Source organism: Calidris pugnax, unplaced genomic scaffold, assembly GCF_001431845.1.
Source record: "Calidris pugnax isolate Ruff unplaced genomic scaffold, ASM143184v1 scaffold183, whole genome shotgun sequence".
Taxonomy (NCBI): Eukaryota; Metazoa; Chordata; class Aves; order Charadriiformes; family Scolopacidae; genus Calidris; species Calidris pugnax.
Window position 1 is genome coordinate 2,450,623 of NW_015090930.1, and position 7,963 is coordinate 2,458,585.

A 7,963-nucleotide genomic window follows, 5' to 3' on the forward strand; every position below is an offset into this window, starting at 1 on the left:
AAAAGAACCAGAGATCATTAAAAACAAACAAAACCCAAGTCCTGGGTGGGAAGTTTCTCTAACACGACTCATCTAGAGTCATTCTTAAGTTATTTAAGATGGTGAATGCTGTTTATTTGAGAGAGCATATAGGCACTTTATTATGTTTTTAAGTACCGTTAGCTGTAGATCCAATGATGTATCGATATTGTTGGTTATAATTCTGAAACAAAGGAGTTTTGTAAAGAAAAAGCCCCTGTAGAAAATAAATAGTTAATAAGTGCACTATCTGGTTCCCAGGGCCAGCTTTTCTATAGCGTCTGACCCAGCTGCTACTGGTAGTAGCATCTTGAAGTAACACACACAAAGTGTATCCCAGCAAGGTCCTCCTCACCCTCAGGGTCTCTTTGAGGTCATAATTTCACAGTATAAATGGTCCTGGCAATGCTGGCTGCTGAATATGAACTGGGAATATGTTTGGTTTGGGGTTTTTTTCCTTGCTTTTTTTAAAAATAAACATGTGAAGATTTCAGAATTCCTATATCTCTGAGAATGACCTTTTACTGAAAAGATAGAGCCTCCGATGAAGGACGTAAACTGATATTAAGTTTACAGAAATACTGTCTTGTTTTTCAAATCTACCATAGGGCATCATAAGGAGAGGCAGGTCAGGGAAAATCCAAGGCTGTGTCACTGGATGCTGTGAGTAAAAATCCTGGAGTCACAAACCTAAACATGCCGTCTGACTGCCGCTGAATACAAGCCTCTTTTTTGGAACAAGGGTTAGTTACAGTAGAGATGGCGTAAAAAAGTGATGGCCTTGAAAAGATGAGGTTTTTTCTAAAAGGAAATATTAAGTATGTGTCTAAAGCATAGTTCCATCCTTTCTCTTCCTTCTCCATCTTTTTTTACCCCTCTCCCCTCCCTCAAATTTCTCACAATAGCTTGGTCAACAGCATTTTCTTGCTTCATTGGTTTTGAAAAGGACTTGCTGTTCCCTGCTGTTAGATTATTTCCAGAAGACTGTCTCAGGTCAATAGTCATAATATTCTTTGCTCAACTCCCTCTTTCCCCAATCCAGACAGGAGAAAAAAAAAAAATTAAAAAAAATAAAAAATTTGGGAAGTGGGAAAAGAGAAGCATGTTTTTATTCCAGCCAGAGTATTTTTGGTATGGAACCTTCTTTTCCTTTACAAGTACCCGATCTCTGCACACCATTCCCGTAGAGAAATTTCTCCTACAAGGCATAAGCAGTAGCAACTAGGTTTCAGGTGAAATTACAAAAAAAAAAATAGGGACCTTTTGTTGATATTAATTTTATTGCAATCTTCAAAAAAAGATTACTTGCTCCAAGAAGTCTAGAAGAAGACTGGTTGTGGTTACCTTGGATACTGGTTCTTTAGGTCTTGCTTTTACACTTCTTCAGCTTTATTTTAATGGTTTATAAAAAGGTAGAAAGATGTTCACCGTGTTACCACCACACTGATGCCTGGTGGCTCATCTGCAGCGGCGGGGCTGGCTCAGGCTGGTTCTTGCCTGGTTGGTTTGGGGGTTGTAGCTGCTCTATATACAAAGGTGTTGGGTGCAGACTTCACAGCTGTGGTTCATCTGCAACTGTTCTTCCCTCTGTCTTCTCCTCCCCCTGAAAATATTTTACGTATTTAAAGATGTCAGGTTAGGACTGTCAATATGAAATAAACTCACCAGGTTTGTTTTGTACTCCAGTAAATTTTGGCTAGCGTTAGGATGGATTTTAATTTTCTGTAACTGCTTGAACTGATTAAATTAGCATGGGAGCAGATTCTTGCAAATGAAGTAAACACAGTTCCTGGTAATTACAATGAAAATTTGTCTGTGTGGTCTTCAAATATGTGATAACTAGCAATTGCAGATAGTTTTACAGTATAAAAATGAGCAGAGACCATAGCAGGTTGATTTGAAAACAGCAGAAGTGAACAAGAAGACAACTTAATATTGTGCAAACTTGTCTTGGGAGCAAACACATTTCCTTTATTCCTCATGGGATTTTTGTGAATCTGATTAATATTCTCTTCAGTGTGCATCTAGCATTGCTGTTATTTGTATGTGCCACTGTCAGGTCACACAGTCAGCCAGTGGCCAAGCTGCACACCTCGCTGCGATGCTGAATGTCACGGTTTGGAACAAGAACCACCTGAATTCTAATCGTAATCTTATTCTTACTTTCTTAAGTTTGTTGGGCCAGTTTGGGGCACCAAAGACAGCAGAGGAACTTTGACTGTCAATTGTATTTGAATTAGTACTTGGTACAGTAGTTAGTACGCTAGTGGAAAGTGTTGTGGAAAGAATGAAATTACAATAGAACATTAGCACTCTGAGTGAATAATACAACAAAGCCAATCCATGTTCATCAGCTCCCTAAAAGTAGAAGTTCACAGTGATGCCAATTTTAGTCATAAATGAACGGAAACATAAACTATGGAGTTAGAGCTTGATTTTGAATGTTACGCAAGATAAGGTATTATTTACTGTTTTTAATCTGGATTTCTCATCTTCCCAGTATCTGAATATTTGGATTTGGGAATTTGTTTTAAACTTTTTTTTAAATAATAAATAATACAGGAAGAACATGTTGCACTTCGTCAGAAGAAGCATTGGCTTCTTGGGTATAAACAGCTTCTATCAAGAAAGGCAGATCCAGCCATCCTTAGGTTTCCTTACACATTTCTTTTTTTAACAGATGTCATTCAGTTAGATGCATAGTTTAAATACCCTTGTTTCAGTGCTCTTGAAAGTGAAAAAAAAAAAGGGTAAGGGAGCAGCTTGTCAGAAAGTAAGAGTATGGCACTTAAACACTCCAAAGGCATTCCCACATTTGAGGACAAACAAGAGATCTAAAACTCTTCTAATTTTAATGTTTTTCAGCTCTGGATCAAAGAGCTTTCCTGAGCTGATGGGAGGTGGCTGAGGTCAGTTAGCCTGGGATAAGCAGCATCTTGACCAAAAACTTTGGATACTGAAAGGTAAAATGCAGTGGTGTGTGTACACCATATAAAGAACAGTGAGAGAGTCCCGACAACTTGGCTTTTGTAAGAGTTTGCAAACCTGCTGCCTCTGCTTTTCAAAAGGAAAAGAACTATATGTATCTCGGTGCTGCACATCGTTATAGTTTGGACTAGAAAGTAAGATTTTGCTGTTCTTCCCGATGCACTAATAGTAACTGAAATCAATGCCATGTCTTAATGGCTAAGCCACAGAGAAGATAAGGGCTGTCGCTACTCACAAAAGACAAAATAACCTTCAAATGAGAGAAGCCTGTGCTGAGAAACTGGACGTTTAAGCTCTTAATCTGTTAATGATGTGTGTGGAGATTTTTGAGCTGAAGCCCAGTCTGGGAGCTTGAATATTGCAGACCTCGCAAACGCTTCAGTGTCTTCTCTATGAGGCGCGTGACCCCTTGATGAAATGTATGCTTTTGCCTACTTATAATTTATATACTGCAGGACCAGAAAGATTGTTTTGATCTTATATTTGTTACCAGTCAGTCAAACTCTTAGTTCATGTTTTGACTTGTATTTCAGAGCTGAAAAATTCAGCTTCTGTTGGTGATAAACTGTTAGTGCCTAAGCACCTGTGACTCAAAAGGTTAAAAAAAGAAGTATTTTTGCTGGGACAGTCCCTATTTTAAGGTTCTGCTGTTGAGAGCTTGCTCACAGAAGACAACTAAAGATAAATAATGCACTACATAATCGCCTTATCCGTATATTGAGGGAATGTCTTGACCTTTAAGCTATGGAGAATGACTAAGTGCATGTGGCTCGCTCTGGCCTGACAGCAGACGGTTATTAATAAAGAATACAAGAGTTTGGGAAGATAAAGTTTTAAGTCTTGCTTCAAGCCAGGAAGAATAGATGCCCTTTGGATCTGGATCTTTTGCAACACACTGCTACTTGCTAATCAAGGGTATTTCACAATATTACAAAGTAGCTGGGGTTGGAAGGCATCTCTGGAGATCTCCTACTTTAACCCCCTGCTCAACCAGGTTCAGATACAGCAGGTTGTCCAGGATTGTGTCCAAGGATGGAGACTACACAACCTTTCTTGGCAACCTGTTGTAACATTTTGACCTAAAAAAAAAAAAAAAAAAAAAAAGACTTTAGAAATGTTGAATGTTGAAACAGAATTTCCTCTATTTCTCTTTGTTCCCATTTCTTCCTGTCCCTTCGCTGGCTATTGCTCAGAAGGGTCTGGCTTTGTCTTCTACCCACATCCCTATGAGAATTCATACAGAATTTTACCTATTTTAATGCAAACAGATGTGGAGACTGTGTGGGATGCTTGGGTGCCTGTGCTTGCCCAGCTGTTTATCTTCAGAGGAAAACTTGGGAGTATTCATTTATTCTCTTTTCTAACACAAGAACTAGAAGGCAACTCCTGGCTCAGGCTATGAGCCACAATTTGATGGTAGCTGGGAGCATACAGTACGGAAATATAACTCTGTATTTGGTTTGTTCTTACATCTTTTCACAGACTTTGGTTACTGGAGCACTGTTAGGGATAGAATATTGAATATTTTGGCATGACCCAGTACACCTGCTTTTATTTTCTAAGACCTTAGTGTACTTTTAGAGAGATAGATGCAGCTGGCTTTGCTATGGTACTGCTATTCTTGGTTCATCTGCACAGTAATGTTGATTTTGGGCTTGGACATTTTTTCAGCTTGCCATAGGTGGAGATATGTAGCAGCACAAACCAAAGGGGAGGGTGGTCTTTAAATGTTACTCTTCTTTTGAACCAAACGGTTGCTGACCAAAGAGACTCAGGTGCTCTTATATATAGTTGAAGACTTGGAATGGTGCCCTCCTACAGGAAAAGAAATCGCTCCTGGATGTTCATCTTGAAGCTTGATTATCATAATTGTAAATAAAGGCCAATATGCATCTATTATAACTCAGGTCTTGCTTGCTTTTTATAGAGTGTGAAATGAGCTTCCACGTGTAATTGCAGGTTTTCTTGATTGATGTGAAGCTATTTTCTCTGTAAGCAGATACTTCTCAGTTTCTAGCTCTGTTCAAAGTATGAATAATCAATTACAAAAAAAAAAAAAACAAAAACCTTAGAAAAAATTCGAATTGCAAAGAAGTTCATTTCCTAATGCCCCAGGACAGCAAGAACTGAGCTAGGAAATTACATGCCCTTAACACGACTGTTGACTCTTCCATTGAATGAAAGCTGTACATCAAGAGACATCTCTCATTACACGATTACAGCCCATATTCTCCCTAGAAGATACAAGGCATTTTCCCTTTGGGTCTTGCTTATGAATTTTTAGAGCTTGGAGAACTGCAAATACATTTGAGAGATAGGTGTATCTGTGACCAATGGAAACATAAAAGGGGAAGAAAAGTTGCAAGACTTCAGAGAGTACCTGCTCACCTCCTGAAACACCATGTCCCTGTGCATCAAAGCCTTCGCCTGCTCTCTGGAAGATACTGCTTTTATCCTTGCACATGATAATGCATCCTTTGTGATGAATTCTGCTAACTATCAAGAGAATTATTTATATACAAAACTCGTCAGGTTAGCAAAGGTACAGGAATTTGGCTGGTCCTTAAGGAGGTAAGTGCATTTTAACGTACTGTCTAATGTGCATTTTCCTTGCCTCCATTCCAGTAGGTGCCAAGACTCCTTCCTTCTGCTGTGGCCTCAGTGTTCAGAGCTGGAGAGCATTTCTCTAACTCTACTATCTTGGCTAAGTTATTTCATACAGTCCTGAATGTTGTAATATATAAAGCAAATCCATCTCAGTACGAAAGTATTCTGTAAAATCCTTTACATCCATAGGCAGAAATTAAGTTTGTGTTCAAAACAACCCGTTTTTTGCAATCTGATCCACTCTGTGTTCGTTTTTGCAACTACTGTTGGCGCTGTATCCAAACTGTCTGTATGTAACCAGTCGTAAACACCTGTTAACAATTTTTCCAGTACTGTGAATTGCCTCGAAGGCACATAGGATATAAATGAAGAGGAAAATAGCAGATTTTCCATGTGGTCTAAGTACCATATAAAATTTTAGGAATGCTATTTCCCACTTACATCCATTCATCTCTTTGAATTTCAATCTTTAAATCATTACCTTTTCTCTCAGGACTGCTGTGAGGCTTAATTCATTAATGTCCGTAGAGTGCTTTGAAATCCTTAGATGAAAGAGATTACAGAAGTGCAAAATATTAATATTAAAGCACAAATGTGAGCCTCAACCTCTCCTCTCCCTTAGCTCACCTGTTCATGAACATCTATGTAATCGTATAAACTTGCCTTAGAATAGAGGCAAATACTTTTCCCTTTGATGTACAGATAATGTGAGGTTGTAAATGCCCATTTTTTTAAAGAATCTTTTTCATATTAACAAAGTTAATGTAAAAACTTCTTAGCAATGTTTTTAATCTTCTATTCACAGTCTTTGTGCTTCCCCAATTAAAATGTGGTCCTGGTTAAAGCCAGATGAATCTTGTAGGAGTGCTCCAGTATTGAAAGATTCATACTGCTCTCTCCATAGGCTTATGTTATGAAAACAAAAGTTCCTTTATCATTTTTATGTAACTTCAGACTGTAAAATAACTGGCATAACAGAATCATAGAATCTTTTAAAAATGCATCATTTATTTTCTAGATGGCAACCGTCTTCTTTGTCTTACCATCTGTGTTGGTTTCTGAAAAGTATATTCTCAGTTTTCATAGGATGATCTGATAATTCATGTTAGAATGACCTTGGAAGATGGCTAGTCCAACCTTCTGCTCAAAACAAGGTCAGCTATGACATCAGAGACCGGGTTTCTTAGGGTTTTATCCAGCCGGAGAATATCTGAGCCTACCAACTTCTATCTGGAGCTGCTAGATCATCCATGAACCCAGCTGCTTCTATTACAATCTAAAACCTATGGAAGCCTTTAGTAATATTACTGAAATTAATACCCCAAAATCCAACACCCCAGAATAACCTTCACAAGAACTGATGCAGGTGTTACTATTGGGACAGAAAGAATTATTTTTTTCCATTTTAACAATTGATGTCTGTAGCCACAAGGTTGTCCGTGGACCCTCCCAGTAAATTATTTTTCCCTGCAGAGAAAATCAGCAAGAGAGAGAACTATTAATGAGCCTGTGGGAGGTAAGGCAACAGCTTTTTCTAGACTTTGGAGTACTGTATGTTTAAGGACAGAGTTAGAGTAAGGAAACTCAGGTTGCCTTCTCAGCTTCTTGGTTTGGATATTGGAAGTCCCCCTCTCCTGGCCTGCCAAGATAAGAAAGTCCCTCTCTGCTGTAGCCACTGTAGAAAGTTGCTTTTCTCAGGCATTCACGATGACCCTCTTAATCTGTACTGGGCATCCCATACCATCTTTCATGTCCCCAAGAGGAAAGGCTCAGTTTCCTGGCTTCTGAGTCAGTGTGTAAAGACCGACCTTCTGCAGAAGGTTTCAGTTTTCTCTCCAGTGCTGGTCTGACGGTTCCCAGTTGGGTAATGCTTTGTGTTATTGCAGTCTTTACTGACAAATAGGATGGAGAACTCCATCAATGGGGAAAAAACCCCACCAATCCTGTATTCAAAGCTCAGTTACAACATTCATGATGTCCAGATTGTCCAAGACAGAGCAGCTACTCATGCCTTTAAAAGGATACCATTGCACAGTCTCTTGCCATCCCACTGGAGTTCATATGAACCTTTCTGACAACAGAGGATTTATTTTAAAATTAATACCTTCTGCTGCTGCTGTGCCATTATCCTGCTCTTCCAGTTCAGCCTTTTAAAGTCAGTAGAAAACCCTAGTGACCTCTTTATTTGCAGACAGAGCAGATATCTACAAGCCAATTGTGGGGAGTAGCTACTTTGAATCTATATTTAAGTACTCAAATAAGCATATGTTTATTCAGATCTCTCTTTAAAGTTTAGGCTCTGAAAGTTTCTCCTATATTACATATACATGTGTAGATATAATCTGGAATT